This window comes from Bos taurus, chromosome 2, assembly GCF_002263795.3.
Source record: "Bos taurus isolate L1 Dominette 01449 registration number 42190680 breed Hereford chromosome 2, ARS-UCD2.0, whole genome shotgun sequence".
Lineage (NCBI taxonomy): Eukaryota > Metazoa > Chordata > Mammalia > Artiodactyla > Bovidae > Bos > Bos taurus.
In genome coordinates this window covers 51,369,653-51,391,671 of record NC_037329.1, presented here as the reverse complement: position 1 = coordinate 51,391,671, position 22,019 = coordinate 51,369,653, and the positions used below count along the sequence as shown (strand labels likewise).

The following is a 22,019-nucleotide window of genomic DNA, read 5'->3' as shown; positions in this document are numbered from 1 at the left end:
ATGCTTACTTGATTAAATATGGCTGCCAATATCAACACTCCTACAACCAACAGGCATGGCCTATCTTTCCTCTGACTTTGGATGGCTTTGATCTTTAGAACGTGGTAGAAGCGGTGTTCAGACCTACTTGTAAAAGGTAGTTGTAGACCTACTTATAAAGGGATTGCCAGATTTTGCTACTTCTCTCTAGGAATATTGGCTCTTAAAAGGCAGTGTCCATTAAGAAATAAGACTCTTCAGCCTGCAGCCCAGTGAGAAACCTGAACCGTATCGAGATGCTGTGGATGCTGTGATGCAATGTTGGCCAGAGAAAAGAAGTATGGAGGCCACGGGTTTGAGTGAAGAAATCACCAAGGAAGGGGTTTCTCTGTCCTGTGCTGCTCCAGAGGAGGCCTTGGGGATCAAAGAGGAACCCTCCAAGCCCTTTGCACACTCCTGACCCACCAACATGTGAGTAAACAAAATGGTCATTTTAAGGCACTGTGTTTTGTGGAGGTTTGTTATGAAGCAATAGATAACTAGAACTCGCTTAAGGAAATAATGCAGATTCAGCCACTGAATGTGACTAATATGGGAACTTAAGGAAACTGCTCTCTCAGCCTCTATTGCCACATCTCAAAAATGGAGCACTGGGGAAAAAGTGGGGTACTGGTAGGTTCTGCCTGCTAGGACCCTTTTGAGAAAGAAAATATATGATGTTGTCAGAACACAGCCTAACACTTACAAATTCTCAAAAATTGTGAGTTTTTACGATTAGAATTTAGAGCTCTACAAAGAATAGAAAATATCAAAATTCTTAAACCAGTGTGTCTGAGCCACTTTACATCGAGATGCAAAGCTTCTTGAAGTAGTCCTAGCTTATTACCTTCTGCTTTTTTATGTGACAATTGTAGGTTTCCTCTTAGTACGAGGTGGAGAATTTCCCAGCTTCTGTCATTTTTGCAAGGCCTTCCCATAAGTGGTTGCTGATTGTGTGTTAGCACATTGTCTGCGTCTACATTTCCTTCTTTCAGAGATACTTAACTTTGGAAGTCTGAAAGACTGATTCAGGTGCTGTGTGAATGCAAATTTTTAATTTAAGTGGCAAATTTCACTCATAGCACAGTGAGCATAAGACTGTTCTTTGTGCTTATTGGAGGTGTCCAAAAGGGTAGCTGCTGCTAGGAGTGAAGTCGCTCAGTTATGTCCGACTGCGATCGCATGGACTATAGCCTACCAGGCTCCTCTGTCCATGGGATTTTCCAGGCAATAGTACTGGAGTGGATTGCCATTTCCTTCTCCAGGGGATCTTCCCAAACCAGGGATTGAACCCAGGTCTCCTGCATTGTAGACAGACACTTTACCGTCTGAGCCACCAGGGGTGGTATTAAAAGATGGGAAGCTTGCAAAGAAAAACTATTATCTTTTAGTTTTATCAGACCCTTTTGGGACACCTGGTGTGTGCCCATGGGGTGATGTGACAAGTGATAAGTTTTCTGTGGACCAACAAATGGTTAGCAAGCTTTTTAGAGTGTCTTTAGTGTATAGTTATAATAATCCCACATATAAGGCTCAATTTCTGCTAAATGTATTGTAAGTGTTTTGAAAAATTTTCAAAAGTGGTGAGTTGAAGCAGGTGAATATTACTGATCATTTGATTATAATATTTATACGAAATTGTCAGTAACTTTAAGTGTTAGTTTTTTAAGTACTGATTTAAATTGTCAGCACCTTGCAAGTAGAAATCATGTCTGTTGAACTTGTGCATGGATTTAAAGTCTAAGCATTTAAATTTATTATTTAATTGAAGGATAATTTCTTTACAGAATTTTGTTGTTTTCTGTCCAAGCATTTTTAACTGGACAGGCAGCATTGTGTAGTGGCTAAGAGCATGGGCTCAGCTCTGGTTCGTGACTTACTAGCTGTGTGGCCTTGAACAAGTTACTTTGTTTGTGCCCTTGCTTTGCTTCTTTATAAAGTGTAGATCCTAGAAGTATCTACTCATTGAGCTGTTACGAGAACTAAATTAATATTTTCAAAGTGCTTGGAACAAAACTAGGGACAGTTCAGAGTGCCATGTTAGTATTAGTTAATAATTAGTCTTAATATTTATACTTTAGAAATGAGGAAATTGATCCTAGACAAGATAAATAGCTTGGATACCCTTCATTGCAATGTCATCACAGGGTACCAATTAGAACACACATCACAGAAATAGAAAATAATTATTCAAATACTGATAAAAATATATGAATATAGTAAAATGAAGTGAGGATTAATATAAAAGTCTTAAGGTCCTCAGTGTTGGCAAACATGGTACTGATTTTGCAATTCAGAACCAAATCAAAGTATCTGCTTAATGTTCTTAAATATGGAAAAACGTAAATGAAGTAAACACAATTGAAAACTTCAGAGAAGCATGTTATAAATTGAATTATCACAATAGAGTACATTACTGGGTGAGGCAATTGTGCAAAGAGTTCAGAAGAAATTGAAAAGCAGAATGCCTGCTCCTGAATTGCTTGGAATCTGTTGAGCAATGATGATCTGAATATTTAAACCACCCTGAGGACAATGTACTCAGGACCAGTCCAAGAAAGGACTAGAATCATTGTCCGTAGCAAATTCACATGTGGAATGAGCAGGCCACAAATGGAAAGAAAATGGAAAATGCCCTTCAGTCATCATTCACAGAAGTTGTGACAAAAAATAAGCACTTTTGTTTGGAAAGTGAGTAAATAAGTGTGTATAAATATTTGTAAAATTATTCAGTTCAGTTCAGTTCAGTCGATTATTATATAGTCCATTTATGAGAAAAATCTGCTTATTACCTAGAAGTTGATTCTCCCCATCCCAGTGTTACTGCTTCCTCCCTTTTCTAGTTCCTCCTAATCTCCCCTAGTTGATTGTTCCTTTTTAATTCCACTCAGAGCGCACACTTTCAGTTTGCTTATACATTGCAGATAAATACACACACGTACATATATACAGTAAAACTTTGGTATGCAGTAGGCATGAGCCAAGTTACAAATTAAGGTGATAAGGAATTTAATTTTTCTATAACTGAAATTCTTCTCCATTTAAGCTTCGGTTCACTCTGTATTGAAAATTAAATCCACATCAAATAGTCCCCATCCCTAAACTCAATCCTTGAGAAAGGAGTACCTAGTACTAAGAATGTATGGTGTGAGGTGAATGGGGCAAGAGGAGTCTGGTTCAGGTTGCTAGCATCCATCCAAAGAGTTAGACGTGACTGAGCGACTTCACTTTCACTTTTCACAGTGACATCTACTGACACTTCAGTCACTCATGGAACCTCTGCTCCAAAATAAATGCATTTTATTGCTGCTTTCTCCTTATTGCAAACCCAAGGCCTTTCCAGGCCAGCTCTCTCACAGAACGTATCATGCTCTTCTTGGCCTCATAGATAGCCTTTACCTGGTTCCATTCTGGGATTCCTGGAAATGTGCTCAGCTAAGCTCTATCTAGATGTTCCGTGAAGCTGTATCCATGCTACTGCCCTTTTTCATTGCTGGGTAGTTGGCAACTGTGGATCTTGCTGGTGCTCTAGACTTGATGTGATTTGAAGGCATATTCACCTATTTCTCAGAAAACACCCACCCCAACCATAGTTTATATCATCCCTACTTTCCTCCCTGTCCCTATCCTCAACCTGTGGAATAGTTTGTATTTCCAGAGGAGATCTTTTCTTAACTAGGATTAGTCCAAGTTTGTTTGTTTGTTTGTTTCCTGGTAAGAATCTTATGCCATTAGTAATTTCTATGTTGAGAAATGCAATAATCCGGAGGTTCTCAGGACGACTGATGCCTCATGGTCTGGCAGATAAGGAGAAATAACTGGATGAGCAGTCATTAGATGGGCAGAGGGCATGGAAAGTAAATCAGTTAATATGAAAAGTTATCCAGTTATTTGTAAGTCAGCAAATCACAGCATTTCTGAACCTGGCTCTAGGTTACTTTTCAATAGCTTCTCCTGTGTTCTTCCCCCAAATTTTAGCTCTTCTGAACACAAATCATCTTTTATGCCTTCACACCTTTACTCACATGACTCCTTTGGTTCAAACTACCTCTCCGTCATTGTCATTCAGTTGCTCAGTCATGCCCAACTCTTTGTAGCCCGATAGACTGCAGCACACCAGGCTTCCCTGTCCTTCACTATCTCCCATAGCATGCTTAAACTCTTGTACATTGAGTTGATGATGCCATCAAGCCATCTCATCCTTGGTCGCCATCTTCTTCTCCTCCTTCCCCAGCATCAGGATCTTTTCCAATGAGTTGGCTATTTGCGTCAGATAGCCAAAGTATTGGAGTTTCAGCTTCAGCATCAGTCCTTCCAATGAATATTCAGGGTGATTTCCTTTAGGATTGACGTTTTGATCTCTTTGCTGTCCAAGGGACTCGCACAAGTCTTTTCCAGCACCACTGTTCAACGGCAAAATTCTTCAGTGATCAGCTTCTTTATGGTCCAACTTTCTCATCTGTATATGACTACTGGGAAAGCTATAGCTTTGACCATATGGACTTTCGTCAGCAAATTATTTGCTCTTTAATATGTTGTCTATGTTTGTCATAGCTTTTCTTCAAAGGAGCAAGTGGTCTTTTCATTTCATGGCTGCAGTCACCATCACAGTGATTTCGGAGCCCAAGAGAATAAAGTCTGTTACTGTTTCTACTTTTTCCCCATCTATTTGCCGTGAAGTGATGGTACCAGGTGCCATGATCTTAGTTTTTTGAATGTGTTTTAAGCCAGCTTTTTTACTCTCCTCTTTCACCTTCATCAGGAGGCTCTTTAGTTCCTCTTCACTTTCTGCCATAAGGGTGGTGTCATCTGCATATCTGAGGTTATTGATATTTCTCCTGGTAATCTTGATTCCAGCTTGTGCTTCATCCAAACTTCTGGCATTTCACATGATGTACTCTGCATAGACATTAAGTAAACAGATGGTAGTATAATCTTGATGTACTCCTTTCCCAATTTTGAACCAGTCCATTGTTCCATGCTTATTTAACTTATATGCAGAGTACATCATAAGAAATGCTGGATGAAGCATAAGCTGGAATCAAAGTTGCCAGGAGAAATATCAATAAGCCTCAGATATGCAGATGACACCACCCTTATGGCAGAAAGTGAAGAAGAACTAAAAAGTCTCTTGATGAAAGTGAAAGAGGAGAGTGAAACAGTTGGCTTAAAACTCAACACTCAGAAAACTAAGATCAGGCATCCAGTCCCATCACTTCATGGCAAATAGATGAGGAAACAATGGAAACAGTGACAGACTTTTTTGGGGGGCTCCAAAACCACTGCAGATGGTGATTGCAGCCATGAAATTAAAAGATGCTTCCTCCTTGGAAGGAAAGTTATGACCAACCTAGACAGTATATTGAAAAGCAGAGACATTACTTTGCCAACAAAGTTCTGTCTAGTCAAAGCTTTGGTTTTTCCAGTGGTCATGTATGGATGTGAGAGTTGGACTATAAAGAAGGCTGAGCACTGAAGAATTGATGCTTTTGAACTGTAGGGTTGGAGAAGACTCTTGAGAATCCCTTGGACATCAAGGAGATCCAACCCCAGTCCATCCTAAAGGAGATCAGTCCTGGGTGTTCATTGGAAGGATTGATACTGAAGCTGAAACTCCAATACTTTGGCCACCTGATGTGAAGAACTGACTCATTTGAAAAGACCCTGATGCTGAGAAAGATTGAAGGTGGGAGGAGAAGGGGAAGACAGAGGATGAGATGGTTGGATGGCATCATCTACTCATTAGACATGAGTTTGAGTAAACTCTGGGAGTTGGCGATGGACAAGGAGGCCTGGAATACTGCAGACCATGGGTTCGCAAAGAGACACAACTGAGCAACAGAATTGAACTGAACTGATTGTTCCATGTCTGGTTCTAACTGTTGCTTATTGATCTGCATTACTTGGGCAATTCTACACTTAAGAGTAAATCATCTTAGGAGAGTGGTCTCTGGGTTCAGGCCTCAAACCCACTTATAACTTACTCCATGTGAGGAGGTGTTAGACTCAGAAGGGTCTAACTTAACTTCTCTTGCCCAGTTTCTTCATCTGCAGAATGTGAATTACAAATGTGCCATCCTAAAGAGTTTTCCAGGGAGATTAAGTGAAATAATATATATAAATTACTTAAAATGGTATTTGGTGAATAATAGGCTATTTATAGGTGAATAGGCTAATAATAGGTGAATAACTGGCTATTTCAGCTTATCTTTCAAGACTTGCTCAATACCATTGCTTCTGGATAGCCTTCATGAATAACTCAACTTGGACTCAATATCTGTCTTCGGAGATATGACAGCTCCTTGTGCTCACCCCATGTACCCCCATTCTTCTGCCTCTGGTAGTCAATTAAATACAGTGGCCAAACTTCAGTGCTGGAGGGTGGAGAAAGAAGGGGTCAGAGGCATGGATTGGGAAGGGCACAGGTGCATTTTCTCAGGTGAGAACAGTCTTTCACTTTCTGCAGAGGAGCCTCTTGCGAATATATTTATGGCAGCTTTTGATGTTAAAAGTCTGTTTCCTTCCTTAATGCAACATAATATTATAAACTCCACTCTGCTAGATTAGCACACCAGGTGGATTGGGGTGGGTGGGGGATGGGCCTGGTGGAAGGAAGGAAAAAAAAGATTTGTATCAAAATATTAGTAGAACTAGTATTTAGCAGAAAAATATCCCTACTTTTTCAAATAAAGGAAAAAAAGTTTAATAGAGACAGAATGACATATTCAAATTTATTGGTGACATGGCGATCAGTTAAGTCAAGACTCAGTTTAACTCTTAAGACTTCTATCATCTCGGTGTTGGGTAACTGTAATTCTGCTTCTCCTGGGAGTGTGCCTTCCCTGAAGAGTGTATTATAAGTGATACACTCTTCTGTGTGTGTATCACTGGGAAATGAAGACAGAAAAGATTTTGGTTCTAGGAATTGAACTCTGGTTTCTCTCACTGTTCTGCAGGCCTGCCTGGCTTGATTGGGATGTAATCCCAGTTTCTTAAAGCTTTACTATTAAACTTATTGACTTGAATTTTGTCCCAATGTCTCAAGTTTCTTGTCACAGATACAGTTTTTATCTTAAAGCAAATCCTTCATTTTCTTTGTACAAAATTCCAGGGCCTGGATATCATCTTGTCTTTGGGTAACATCTTCCAGATTTGTTTTAAGCTGATTACATGTTGCTGAACAATCAGATTTTCTGCTCTAAGCCACACAAAACCAAGTGATGACAGCTCTGGCTCCTGGCCACCAGCAATGTGATGATGCAGCATGGGTCTTTGACAGCCATGATTTGATCTTGGGTGTTCTGAAATGGCGAAATACCTCTAAAGAGTGGAAAATGGACTCTCGCGCGTTATGACACTATGACTGTGTCATGGCTCTTTGAGGCATCTGCACTCCCCCTTCTTGTTCTCTGTTCTACCTTTCACAGTCTCTTTGCATGACCTCTTACATTTTTATACATCTTTATATTTCTAATGGATGCCTGTTAAATGTTTTTAAAAAGCTACTTTAGGAAATGTAGTCCAGTGGAGGCTGTATTCTGTTTGGAAACACAGGAAGCACTAGACATGTATTTTTAGGAACTACTGAACCAAAATGTAGAAAATCTTGAGCGAGGACTCCATTTTTCTGGTCTAAATGTCCCATTCAAGTTGCCCTTTCTTGTTTTGCTAGTCTGTCATGTCCTGAGCTGCAGTCACTGATGCAATGTGCCAATGCATGCTGGTGATTCCTGTACTTTTCAACCCACCACTATAGGGAAGCAGAAATGTGTATCTGGAACACACAGTCAGCTTTATTCTGCCTCTCTATACCAGAATGCTTAATTCTAGGAAGTCACAGAGACGTTTGCCATTACAGAATGGACTGCTAATAACTTGAAGAAAATATAGGGAATGAGCAAATGACAATCGAGGAAATATTCATTGAGCTTTATTAAATATTTACTAGGAGTAGTGTCCTGGCGTAGGAAATGTAAAGTATACCAAGAGAATGCCCCCATCTTTCAAAGTCTCAGTTTGGGGAATCCCAGCACATTGAAAGTAACTGAAAATACTGAACATGACATACAGAGTTTTAATTTAGTTCTTAAGGAATTAGTTCTTTAAAACATTTGAAAGTAAAATGGAGATCACTATGATTTGTAGTGATCAGAGGATCCTTTAAAATCTGGAACATAAACTATGCTGTGAAGAGCAAGTAGAAATCAGAAATTTCAGAAGTAAAAGGAGTAACATTTCAGGAGGAAACGAGATGTGAGCAAAATTTACACTGGGGTGGGGGAGGGGAGGTTTGAAAGAGTGTGGGAAAGCTGAGGGACTGAATTTGGCTGAAGCACTCATGTACATTTCAAGCTGAATGACTGTGCTTGCCACCTGTGAAATACATGATAAAATGTTTAGAAGATGGGTTGATGTCATGTTATGATACCTGACTATTTTCTGTGTACTTTTTTAGTTGAAGGTGACTCTTGTTGGACTTGAGCCTACAAAGCTCACAAGTGATGAATTTCCTGAGCACTTTTATGTTTGAGAATATGTGTTCTCTCATGTTGTATTTAAACAGCATTTGTTCAGCATTCTATACTTTCTGACCTTCTACCCATTGCTTCCCTGTCTTCTAGCTTTGAATTAGAGAGAAGGTAAACTCTATGATGAAAGATAGTTTTGTCTGTTTTCTCTTGTTGTGGCCTGAAACCATTGTACCAAGTGGAAATGCTCCCAAAGCATTCATGTAACGAATGAAGGAATAATGTGTAAAGAATCCTGATACTAGCCTGGATTTTATTCCTGTTTGGGTACCTGAAAAATTCTTTCATAATTTTTATATTTTAATAGCTTAACTGGGATGTATTCTGGCATTGGCTTTCTTTATATGCTTCTTATTGCAACAAAAATGGACATTTCTGTATTTCAAGTAAATATTTCTCCTTTTTTAATGAAAACTATCACATTTAGACAAATTGTTCCCTGAAAAAACAATGGGGATGATAATGGTACCTACCATGGATATTTAAATGAGTTAATACAAGTAAAATGTTCCACGGACATAATTTTTATTTTATCTGACACATCCTCCTAACATTATTCTATTACAAAAGATCCACATAGGAGACTATGATTACATTTCTCATCTTGAACAATTTATGATTTTCCCTAGTTAATAATTACCTTGCTTTTTGTTTGCTTTAGTTTACCTTGTATTAATCATTAAATCTCCCCAGAAACCTTACCTAGAGTAAACTTCATTTCAGTGTGTCTAAACATATCAATGGTCTATCAATTGTATGTTGCTCAGGACATCTCTCTCTGAGCCTGCTCACCTGGTCTAATATAGACTAGAGGCTTGTGCTTAGCCCCTGCCTTACAGCTATCACACTAGTCTTGCCCTTGCCAACCTCCTCTGTTCTTAGATAATGTATCTGTATCTTTTTTGAATTACTGTTTTGTTTGCCCATCTTGTAGGAATTTCCTAGTTCCTAGTACTGTAGTTCAATAATTTGAGAGCATACATGTTGGGAGAGAAATCACATTTATTTTCATATTCTACTGAATTTTCTGCTGTAATATACTTAATTTACAAAAGCTCTGGAATTTCTTTGCTGTGTTCCTTTAACATTTGTTTTTAAATAGCATGCTGTTGTTTATTGGTTATAGCATTTGTTCTGTAATCTAGCTCTAGTCATTGCATGCTTTTAATTTGTCTCAGTTTATCTTTTTATTGACTTGATAAACTTAAATCCACATTGTTGTTGTTCAGTCACTAAGTCGTGTCCGACTCTCTGTGAGCCCATGCACTGCAGCACGCCAGACTCCTCTATCCTTCACCATCTCTAGAGTTTGCTCAAACTCATTAAGTCAGTGATGCCATCCAACCATCTCATCCTCTGTCACCCTCTTCTCCTTTTGCTTTCAGTCTTTCTCACAATCAGGCTATTTTTCAAGGAGTTGGTTCTTTGCATCAGGTGGCCAATGCATTGGAGCTTCAGCAGCAGTCCTTCAAATGAATATTCAGGGTTGATTTCCTTTAGGATTGACTGATGTGATCTTGCAGTCCAAAGGGCTCATGTCTTCTCCAGCACCACAATGCAAAAGCACCCAAGTTCAAAACCATGAATTCTTAGACATTCAGCCTTCTTTATGAACCACATCTCACATCTGTACCTGACTACTGGAAAAAAACAAAGCTTTTACTATACAGACCTTTGTCAGCAAAGTGATATCTCTGGTTTTTACCTAGATATTGTCATAGCTTTCTTTCCAAGGAGCAACCATCTTTTACTTTCATGGCTGCAGAAATTGTCCACAGTGATTTTGGAGCCCAGGGATAAAATTTGTCACTGCTTCCACAATTTCTCCTTCTGTTTGCCATGAAGTGATGGGACTGATACCTTGATCTTAGTCTTTTTAATGTTGAGTAAATCCATATGTATAATTAAAAATCATTAACTGCATCTGTTAAATGGGAGGTTCTTTTCCATATATTCAGATCTCTTATTTGGTAATATCAAATACTTTTGTATTATCCATATGCCCCCAATGTTACTAACATTGCTATTTATTAAAAATCTCTATCACTTTCTCTGCAATCAGAAAAATTTTATGACACCTCCCTCACTGTTGGTGGTATAGTTCTCATGCACATTCTTTTATTTTTTCACACTTATTGGTAGGTGTTTTCTTAGGTAGATCAAATCCATTTTCAGCTAATTCTCCTTTTTTCCTAAATCATTCATCTTTGAGCCCTAATGCTGTTCCAGTTTTAAGTCTTCAATAGTGTGAATCAGTCACAGGAAATGTTATTTTGATCATTTTGTTTGTTCTTTTGGATTGTGGCCTTTATCTTTTTTTTTTTTTGCATGCTATATCCTTTATGTTTTCTTTTTCTAAAATATGTCTTCATACTTTTCTTTGTACTTTTAATTTTAATTGCTTTAACTTAATGGAGTCTTTAGTCAAGCTTTTATGCTCTAATATTAAACTGGTCAAAATATCTGTTTGAGTTTTTCCATGGAAAACCCAAACAAATGTTTTGCCATCCCAATATAATAGGGACAAATTCTCCTGTATCATTTTTCATCTTAAGAACAAGTTTTTCTCACTTCAGAAGTGCAACATGCTTTCTCTATAGTCTGTGACATTGGGAGGAGGTGTGTGAATGTGTGTGTGTGTGTGTAACAGATTAAGTAGAGGAGTAAGGTCGGGAAGATCCCCTGGAGAAGGAAATGGCAACCCACTCCACTATTCTTGCCTGGAGAATCCCATGGGCGGAGGAGCCTGGTGGGCTACAGTCCACGGGGTCGCAAAGAGTCGGACACGACTGAGCCACTTCACTTTCACTTTCAAGGGGGAGAGGGCAGAGCTCAGTTGGAGTATGTACATGCTGTCTTGTTAGAGGTAGATTCTGCTCCCTTTTCTAAAATTTTGGCATATTAATAATTAGTAACATGAGAGCAGAGTCGGACATGACTGAGTGACTGAACTGAACTGAACTGAACTGAGCAGTGGTCTAGGAATTAAACAGTTTTCTCTCTGTTCTCTCCTCTTCCCTTCTCTCCCCCACCGTCTCCCTCTCTCCTCTTCCTGCCTTCCCTTTCTGGTTAAACCTAAGACCTATTCTTCTATCATGGAGCCCGACTGACTTGTTAATTTCTTCTAATTCCTTGCTGCTTGAAATATTCTTGGACCAGCAGCACAAGCATCACAAGGGAGCCTGTTAGAAATGCAGAATCTCAGTCTTTGCCCCAGATTTCTTGAGTCAAAATCAGCAGTGACTAGGAAACATATTAGGATGCCCATAGCACCAGTGCTGACAGGTGGAGGTGAGGACGTCACCTGGCACCTGGGGCTTTTTATGTGCCTTCCTACCTTTTCTGTTTCCAAAGATACTGTCGTCTTTATTTTTCCTTTGTATTCAATTCTAATTAAGTTCTGTATTATTGCCTAAGATAGTCAGCTTCATTTGATTTTGATAATGGGCAGCTACCTCTCCGGCCACTCTCCTAAACTGAGAGTATAAATAATAGGGGAAGCCCAGTGGTCCTTTCTAAGTTGTCCCCTGAGATCCTGCCACTGTAGATAGGTAGAACTTCCCCCGGTAGGTTTCTTGTAATTGACCCCTATCATCCCAGGTAGTTGATCTGTTTCTCTATGAACTGAGTACTTTGCTTTAAAGTTTGCTCCTTCACATTGTCCCTCCAGTGCTATATTTAGATACAGAGAGGGAAAGCATAGCAGACTAGCAAAAATACAAGCCACATTAGACTCTTCCCTTTTCTCTCTTTGGCTGTCGTATTGAACTTATCCCTTTTACGTTACACTTGAGGCAGTCATGGCAATAATGGGTTTTCCTTTTTTTCCTGAAGCAGAGAGGAGGTATTGTAGGAAAGAGATACTGAGTTTTTGTTTTACTCTGCCTCCTTTACTCTTAGGTACCATCTATAGTTACTTTAGGATTAATGATGTTTTTACAGAAGCACAATCTTATTAAGATAAATATATTTGTATATTTTGTCCTCTTCCCAAGGAACATAGGAATAAAAGCAACAACAAAAAATGCATTCTGAATTTTAAATCTGTTTTATCTTACAATGCATTCGCAATTGGATAATGCTGGTGTTTTTAAGGTTTATGTATTGATGGTACTCTATCACTATGGGCTTTGCTGGCAGGTACGTTTTGCTGATATCTCCTCACTACACTTCTTTCAATCTACTCAAAAATGTTCATGGAGTTGCCCTTACTAAAGCTGTGTTTTATTCAGAGCCTGGTAAGCTGTGAGCAATATTAGTGTGAGCATCCATACATTTCTTACAACTTTTACCAGGAAAGGTCAACCTCCCAGAGTGAGAGAAAATTCTGTTTTTATGATCGCTCCTGCTGGATCATGCTGTATTATGTGTGATCTGACTGGAATGGTGTCAGTCAGTAGCGTGCTACTCTATCTCTAACACAGAGTAACAGAACACGAAAGAACAAACAAATTATTGTTATTTATAGAAAAAAAAAAAAGACCCATGGGCTGTATGCTGTAGATCTAGCATATATCATAGTTGGATTTGCAGCAATTCAGGATAACATCAAGTACCTAATGGGTTCATGTTGTTAGTCAACTGGTTAGAAAGGCAGTGTATTTCAAAATATAAAAGAAGTTGTGGTAGTAAAAGAGATAAGGGGGAAAGTATAGGGGAAGGGGAGAGATAAAGAAGATTGCATTTTCAAAGCTTATTTGATTAGATGATTATAGTCTATTTGAGAGTGCAAACAAACTTATGCAAAATTCATATCCTGGAATCATAATTTTTTCTTACCCTGTTACTTCTATGAATGAAGCATAATTCATCATTAAAGTTTTAATTTTATAATTAGAATGGACATTGGTACTATTTGATCCCTCTCAAGAAAATTCAAATTCAAAGTTTTTCTCCGTTTTGTCTAAATAGTTCTTTACACATTAAATGGTTTGAATCTCTTTTTATGGGGTAAATTTCCTAATAAAATTGTGTGTTTCTAGTAGAAGAATCATAAATTTCCATATGCATCTAACAGCAGGCAAAGCATGGGAGTAAGCAGAAGAGGTTTTTAGTAGATTTTATGTAAAATCAGAAAGTATGTTTAGAATTATAATATCATGTATGAAACGAGTCGCCAGTCCAGGTTCAAGCACGATACTGGACGCTTGGAGCTGGTGCACTGTGACGACCCAGAGGGATGGTATGGGGAGGGAGGATGGAGGAGGGTTCAGGATGGGGAACACATGTATACCTGTGGCAGATCCATTTCGATATTTGGCAAAACTAATACAATATTTTAAAGTTTAAAAAAAATATATATATATAATTGTTAGTTTAAAAAAAAAAAAGAATTAACCTTGACTTTCCTTCTCTGCTCATCTTCCAAATTCTGTTCTTCCCTAAATGGAAGAGTAGCTATCTATTTATGACCATCTACTTAATTTAACCAAGCTACTGTTATGAAGCAGATAGTTTTCCTCAGGATTATTAAATGAGAATAACCATTGATTTCACTGACAAATGTCCCCTTATTACTAATATTTGAGAGTGGAACTTATTAGGCAAATAATTCTGCTAGTTTAGGAATATGTCCAAAATGAAGGGAGGGAACTTCCCACATTGCCCAATTAAAAAAAAACAAAAGCAACTTGCATCATTTTGAAAGAATCACAAAAATTGATTCCCTAATAACAATGGGAAATATTTTATCCTTTCATATTACAAACATTTACTGAACACCTTTTGGCTTCTAGGTAACATATCAGGCACCAATAAGCTCACTCCTTGCATCATAATTAAATGAGAATATAGAATAAAATAAAGAACTGTCTTATAGCTTCTATATCATTAAATCTAACTGAAAAATGTATTGGGATAAAAGTCCCACACTAACTTTTATCAATTGTTTATCAAGTTATTCATGTACATTATTTATATTTATTTTCTATTTACCTTTCATTACTTCTTTCATATTGTTTTGAATTTTTTGTCAAAAAAAATTGATAAATATATGAATCTCTCAATGTCAGAGGTAGAAGCCACTTGAATGATTATTTGTCCAAGCTTATTTATTTTACAAATTGGTTGACACTAACTAGGGACACATAAATAGGAAAGATATCATTGAGCCCTGCCTGAGGCACTCCAAGAATGGATCCATCAGAGAAGGAATTTCTAGGACATGGAACTGACAAGAAGTAGCCAGTGATAAGTGGAGACTGTGTGTGTGTGTTAGTTGCTCAGTCGTGTCCGACTCTTTGAGCCCCTATGGACTGTATCCCACCAGGCTCCTTTGTCCGTGGGATTCTCTAGGCAAGAGTACTGGAGTGGGTTGCCATTTCTTTCTCCAAGTGGCCATTAGGCTTTCTTATCTTTCCTTGCTATTGTTTGGAACTCTGCATTCAAATGGGTATAACTTTTCTTTTCTCCTTTGCCTTTAGCTTCTCTTCTCAGCTATTTGTAGGCCTCCTCAAACAACCATTTTGCCTTTTTGCATTTCTTTTTCTTGGGGATGGTCTTGATCACTGCCTCCTGTACAATGTCAGGAATCTCCAACCATAGTTCTTCAGGCACTCTGTCTATCAGATCTGATCCCTTTCCAGAATACCAGACCACCTGACCTGCCTCTTGAGAAATCTATGCAAGTCAGGAAGCAACAGTTAGAACTGGACATGGAACAACAGACAGGTTCCAAATTGGAAAAGGAGTACGTCAAAGCTTCATATTGTCTCCCTGCTTATTTAACTTATATGCAGAGTATATCCTGAGAAACGCTGGACTGGATGAAGCACAAGCTGGAATCAAGATTGCTGGGAGAAATATCAATAACCTCAGATATGCAGATGACACCACCCTTATGGCAGAAAGCGAAGAAGAACTAAAGAGCCTCTTGATGAAAGTGAAAGAGTAGAATGAAAAAGTTGGCTTAAAGCTCAACATTCAGAAAACTAAGATCATGGCATCCTGTCCCATCACTTCATGGCAAATAGATGAGGAAACAATAAAAACAGTGACAGACTTTATTTTTGGGGGCTCCAGAATCACTGCAGATGGTGACTGCAGCCATGAAATTAAGACACTTGCTCCTTGGAAGGAAAGCTATGATCAACCTAAACAGCATATTAAAAAGTAGAGACATTACTTTGCCAACAAAGGTCCATCTAGCCAAAGCTATGGTTTTTCCAGTAGTTATATATGGATGTGAGAGTTGGACTACAAAGAAGGCTGAGTGCCGAAGAATTGGTGCTTTTGAACTGTGGTGTTAGAGAAGACTTGAGAATCCCTTGGGCTGCAAGGAGATCAAACCAGCCAACCCTAAAGGAAATCAGTCCTGAATATTCATTGAAAGGACTGATGCTGAAGCTGAAACTCCAATACTTTGGCCACTTGATGCAAAGAACTGGCTCACTAGAAAAGACCCAGATGCTGGGTAAGATAAAGCAAAGGAGAAGGGGATAACAGAGGATGAGATGGTTGGATGGCATCACTGATTCGATGGACATGAGTTTGAGTAAGCTCCGGGAGTTGGTGATGGACAGGGAAGCCTGGTGTCCTGCAGTTCATGGGGTCGCAAAATGTCAGACATGACTGAGCAACTGAACTGAACTGAGCCAGTGATAATATGGGACACTTTGTATGGTGTCTTTTTTCAGCTTTCCTATTTCACTTGACTAGTTACTTAATTAGGCTTTTAAATCATGAAATTATTGAGATTTGGGGCAGATAATTCTTTTTTTGTGGGGGCTGTCCTGTGCACTGCAGGATGTTTAACAGCATCCCTGGTTTCTGCCCATTAGATTCCAGCAGCAATGCCTACTTGTGCGAACCAAAAATGTTACCAGATGTCATCAAATATCCCCTGAGGAGAAAATCAAACCGATTGATAATGACTGTTCCAAGAAAATCCCTATTTGCTAAAGGGATAGACAAACCTGAAAATTGGTGCTAGGCTCTTAGCAAAATGTATTGAATTATTTGGAAGTATTTTATGGCTAGTTAATACTCTAATATCAATAAATATAATATCAATAACGTTGTATTTGCATTAGGGAACAGTTTTTTAAACTCATGTAGGATTTTTGGAAGATAAGCAAAATAAAAATATAATTTTATTTTTGGCTGCCACTATCCCATTAAAGTTTATTTAGAGAAAGCCTTTCCTAGTCACTAGAGAAGTACAGTAGCAGGTCCATTTTTTTCCTCTGGGCACTTACTGGTAGTAAAGTTCCTCTGGTTACTTTAAGTCACAAACCCTTTCTTAATTCAAAAACTAGAACACCCATCTTCTGGAATAATCCTGATTTTCACTTGATGTGGCATTAAATCTTCTCTCCCCCAACTCAGGGTCCGCTTTGGGCAAAGGAGAGGGCAGGATGGTCTGGGCTTCTCTTTGGTTCTCCCCTGCCATCCATTTCTCCTTCTCCTCCAGCATTTTGTTACTTCTGACTTCTTAAATATAAGGCTAAGGGGGTTGAGAGGTCATGGGGAAAAAGTATAGCTAACCCCATGTGGAGGGTGCCATTGTCACCTGGCATGGAGACCTCTGGTGGGCAGATGTTTAATACTGACTTTCGCTTCATGGGCACTCTTAGGAGTTCTTCCTGCCCTTTATTGGTCCCTCTGACAATACTTTGTGTCATAGATGTTGCATTCTTTATACTTATTGCCCCTGCTCCTCACCTCCTGGCCTTCCAATGTTCATTCTTCCCAAACTCTCTAATGCCCTGCTAAGTCTTCTATACCCAAGTCTTCAGGTACCCAAGACTATACCTAAGTCTTCAGGTACCCAAGAAACCATGAGTGAGCCCTCTTTCCCCCGTGGCCTGTGTCTGGTGAATGGGAATACTCACATCCTCTGCCATTGGGAACTTTGGGAATGCAGGTCTAAGCCCTACCCCTCTTTACTGCTGGAGGTGAGTGTAATTAATTATTAAACAGACATAGACACCAGTGTTCTGGGTCTTCCAGAGTAAGCTCCCTACTTAAGTAATTTCCTATTAGCTCTGGGGTAGCTGATCGAACCAAGATCCCTGAATAAATATAGCAGCATTTCAGTAGCTCTTTTAAAAAGTAACCATAATATTTTGATATTTGGCAAAACTAATACAATTATGTAAAGTTTAAAAAATAAAAAATTAAAAAAAAATAAATAAAAAGTAACCATAAAATAATCTCTTAATTTTGAACTCTTGATTCTGTTTTGAATCCCGAATAGGAGGTGAGTCTCTGAGTATCTAGTAACCTGGTCCTAGATTGCCACTTTAGTGTTTTTTAGACTGGTCTGCCTCTCCTTCAATTTGGTGCTTGATATTGGTAAATCTAGATATCTATGTCAGACTGTTGTTTAGATCCTCTGTCTATATAAGTAAAGATTTTATTGTTATACTAATTTTAAACTAAAACATAGATTGTTAGCTCCAAAAGAATAGTGTACTAATATACTAATTCCCCATTGTTTTCAAAATTCTGGGAAAATGTGTCTGGACCTCTATATAATCATCTATAAAATGATTGCATTGCACCAAATGATACTCAGGTTCATATAATACTTAAAATTCTGAGTCTCCATATACTACAATTCTCAGGGCAAGCCTGTTTGAATAAAAAAACTGATTCTATATTTCTTAACTTTTATTCATTTATTTTTTTATTAAGAAGAATAATTTATTAATATTTAGGACTATTTAGGTATTTTAAATCATGGAAAATAGTTTAATAAATATTTATTGAGTGCTTACCATGGACTAAGAACTGTGCTGTTAGAGCATATGAATGTTGTTATACAACTTAATTTACTTTGCCATTTAAAGAAAATAAATTTCTACTCTAAAATACTACTCTAGTATTTTCCCATGGGTATTTGGGTAAATTAACCTGCCATTAAACCACCTTATGATTGTAAGAGACATCATCTCATATGAAAGTACAGTGATCATCTTGCCAAAAGGTTTGGTAAATCTTCAGGACCTACATAGAGTAGTGGTATTAGCTAGAGATATCACTAGCAGTGTCTAGTTCTTTATGTTTTAGATTTATAGCTGCTTTCTATGAACTTATGGAGAAGGCAATGGCACCCCACTCCAGTACTCTTGCCTGGAAAATCCCATGGATGGAGGAGCCTGGTAGGCTTCAGTCCATGGGGTCATTAAGAGTCAGACACGACTGAGCGACTTCACTTTCACTTTTCACTTTCATGCATTGGAGAAGGAAATGGCAACCCACTCTAGTGTTCTTGCCTGGATAATCCTAGGGATAGGGGAGCCTGGTGGGCTGCCGTCTATGGGGTCGCACAGAGTTGGACACGACTGAAGCGACTTAGCTATGAACTTATAACAGTTATTCCCCAATGGAAACAGTATCTCTAGTAATTATCTTTCCAATTTCCCCAATTTTATTTTCATGCACCATAGTATGTATTGCCAAGATACATGGAGAACCAAATAATGAAAGTAATCCTTTGAATGAAAGTACTCAGTGTTCACTGAAAATGAATTCCATCTCCAGCTCCATCCCAGGATTATGACTAATTCAGACACCTTAGCTTTCAAAACAATTAAATTTACCTCTATTTGCTCTAGATGAAAAAGCAAGCTAAATAACTGTTTTCCCATTTTACAAAATTTGAAAGTTCTTGACTTGCCATTCATATATACTTTTGAAAGACTATAGACAAAGATGAGCTGTCTTTGACAAAGAAACTGAAGAGAAGTTTTTCATGCCTAAAATTTCTACTTTAACATGCTGGACCACATGAAATCTTTTTATCATGTATCTGTTTACATATTTCATAAATAATAAAAACTGTTGTGGTTGTTCGCTTGCTAAGTAGTTTCCAGCTTTTTGCAACCCTGTGGACTGCAGCACACCAGTCTTCCCTGTCCTTCATTATCTCCCATAATTTGCTCAAACTCATGCCCATTGAGTTGATGATGCCATCCAACCATCTTATCTTCTGTCGTGCCCTTTTCCTCCTGCCCTCAATCTTTCCCAGCATCAGGGTCTTTTCCAATGAGTTGGCTCCTTGTATCAGGTGGCCAAAGTATTGGAGCTTCAGCATTAATCATTCCAATGAATATTCGGGGTTGATTTCCTTTAGGATTGACTGATTTGATCTCCTTGCGATCCGAGGAACTCTCAAGAGTCTTCTCCAGGACCACGGTTCAAAACCATCAATTCTTTGGTGCTCACCCTCCTTTATGAACCACATCTCACATCGGTACCTGACTACTGGAATAATCATAGCTTTGACTATAGGTACCTTTATTGGCAAAGTAATGTCTCTGTCTTTTAATGTAATACATTTGTCATAGCTATCCTTCCAAGGAGCAAGCATCTTTTAATTTCATGACTGCAGTCACCATCTGGAGTGATTTTGGAACCCAAGAAAATAAAATCAGCCACTGTTTCCACTTTTTCCCCATCTATTTGCTATGAAGTGATGGGACTGGATGCCATGATCTTAGTTTTTTGAATGTTGAGTTTTAAGCCAGCTTTTTCACTATCCTCTTTCACCTTCAACGAAAGGTTCTTTAGTTCCTCTTCACTTTGTCATCAAAGAGGTATCGTCTGTGTATCTGAGGGTGTTGATATTTCTCCCAGCAATCTTGAATCCAACTTGTTCTTCATCCAGTCCAGCACTTCACATCCAGCCCAGATGTATTCTTCATATAAGTTAAATAAGCAGGGTGGCAATATACAGCCTTCATGTACTCGTTTCCCAATTTTGAACCAGTTCGTAGTTCCATGTAAGGTTCTAACTGTTGCTTCTTGTCCTGCGTACAGGTTTCTCAGGAGGCAGGTAAAATGGTCTGCTATTCCCATCTCTTTAAGAATTTTCTACAGTTTGTTGTGATCCACACAAAGCTTTAGCATAGTCAATGAAGCAGAAGTTGATTTTTATTTTTTTAAATTCCTTTGCTTTTCTATAATCCAGTGCATGTTGGCAATTTAATCTCTAGTTCCTCTGCCTTCTCTAAATGCAGCCTGTATATCTGGATGTTCTTGGTTTACTTACTGTTGAATCCTAGCTGGAAGGATTTTGAGCATAATCTTGCTAGTATGTGAAATGAGTGCAATTGTATAGTAATTTGAACATTCTTTGGCATTGTCTTTCTTTGGGATTGGGATGAAAATTGACCTTTTCCAGTCCTGTGGGCACTGCTGAATTTTCCAAATTTGCTGGCATATCGAGTGCAGCACTTTAACAGCATCATCTTTTAGGATTTTTACATAGCTCAGCTGGAATTCCATTACCTCTACAAGGTTTGTTTGTGGTAATGCTTCCTAAGGCCCACTTGACTTCACATTGCAGGATTTCTAGCTCTAGGTGAGTGACTACACCATCATAGTTATCTGAGTCATTAAGACCTTTTTTGTACAGTTCTTCTGTGTATTCTTGCCACCTCTTCTTAGTATCTTCTACTTTTGTTAGGTCCATACCATTTCTGTCCTTTATTGAGCCCATCTTTGCATGAAATGTTCCCTTGGTATCTCTAATTTTCTTGACGAGATCTCTAGTCTTTCCCATCCTATTTTTCCATCTATTTCTTTGCATTATTCACTTAAGAAGGAAGGCTTTCTTTTATCTCCTTGATAGTCTCTGGAACTCTGCATTTGGTTGGGTATATCTTTTCCTTTCTCCTTTGCCGTTCATTTCTCTTCTTTACTCAGGTATTTGTGGGCTTCCTCAGACAACCACTTTGCCTTATTGCATTTCTTTTTCTGAGGGATGTTTTGGTCTCCACCACCTATACAATGTTATGAACCTCCAGCCATAGTTCTTCAGGCACTCTGTCTACCAGATCTAATCCCTTGACTCTATTTGTCACCTCTACTGTGTAATCATAAGGGATTTGATTTAGGTCCTACCTGACTGGCCTAGTAGTTTTTCCTGTGTTCTTTAATTTGAGCGTGAATTTTGCAATTAGTTCACGATCTGAGCCATAGTCAGCTCCAGGTCTTGTTTTTGCTGTCTGTGTAGAGCTCTCCATCTTTGGCTTCAAATAATATAATCAATCTGATTTTAGTACTGACCACCTGGGGATATCTCTTGTGTTGTTGGAAGAGGGTGTTTGTTATGACTAGAGCATTCTCTTGGCACAACTGTTAGCCTTTACCCTGCTTCATTTTGTACTGCAAAGTGAAACTTACCTGTTACTCCAGATATCTCCTGTCTGCCTACTTTTGGATTCTAGTCCCCTATGATGAAAAGGACATCTTTTTTAGGTGTTAGTTCTAGAAGATCTTCTAGATTTTCATAGAACCATTCACCTTAAGTTTCTTAAGCATTATTGGTTGGTGCATAGACTTGGATTACTGTGATGTTGAATGGTTTGCCTAGGAAATGAACCGAAATCATTCTGTTGTTTTTGGCATTGCAGCCAAGTACTGTACTTCAGACTCTTTTGTTGACTATGAGGGCTGCTCTATTTCTAAGGGATTCTTGCCAAAGTAGTAGATATAATGCTTATCTGAATTAGATTTACCTATTCC

At 38.5% G+C, this 22,019-nt stretch overlaps 1 long non-coding RNA gene across 2 annotated transcripts in view; it reads left to right on the top strand.

Moving 5' to 3' along the window:
* Window positions 1-22,019, top strand: part of LOC104971220 (uncharacterized) — a 287,688-nt gene that overhangs the window by 238,660 nt on the left and 27,009 nt on the right. For both annotated transcript variants that reach the window (XR_001502271.3, XR_009491649.1), the window contains exon 4: window positions 191-450. This is a non-coding gene — a long non-coding RNA (uncharacterized lncRNA). The remainder of the gene's footprint in view (window positions 1-190; window positions 451-22,019) is intronic.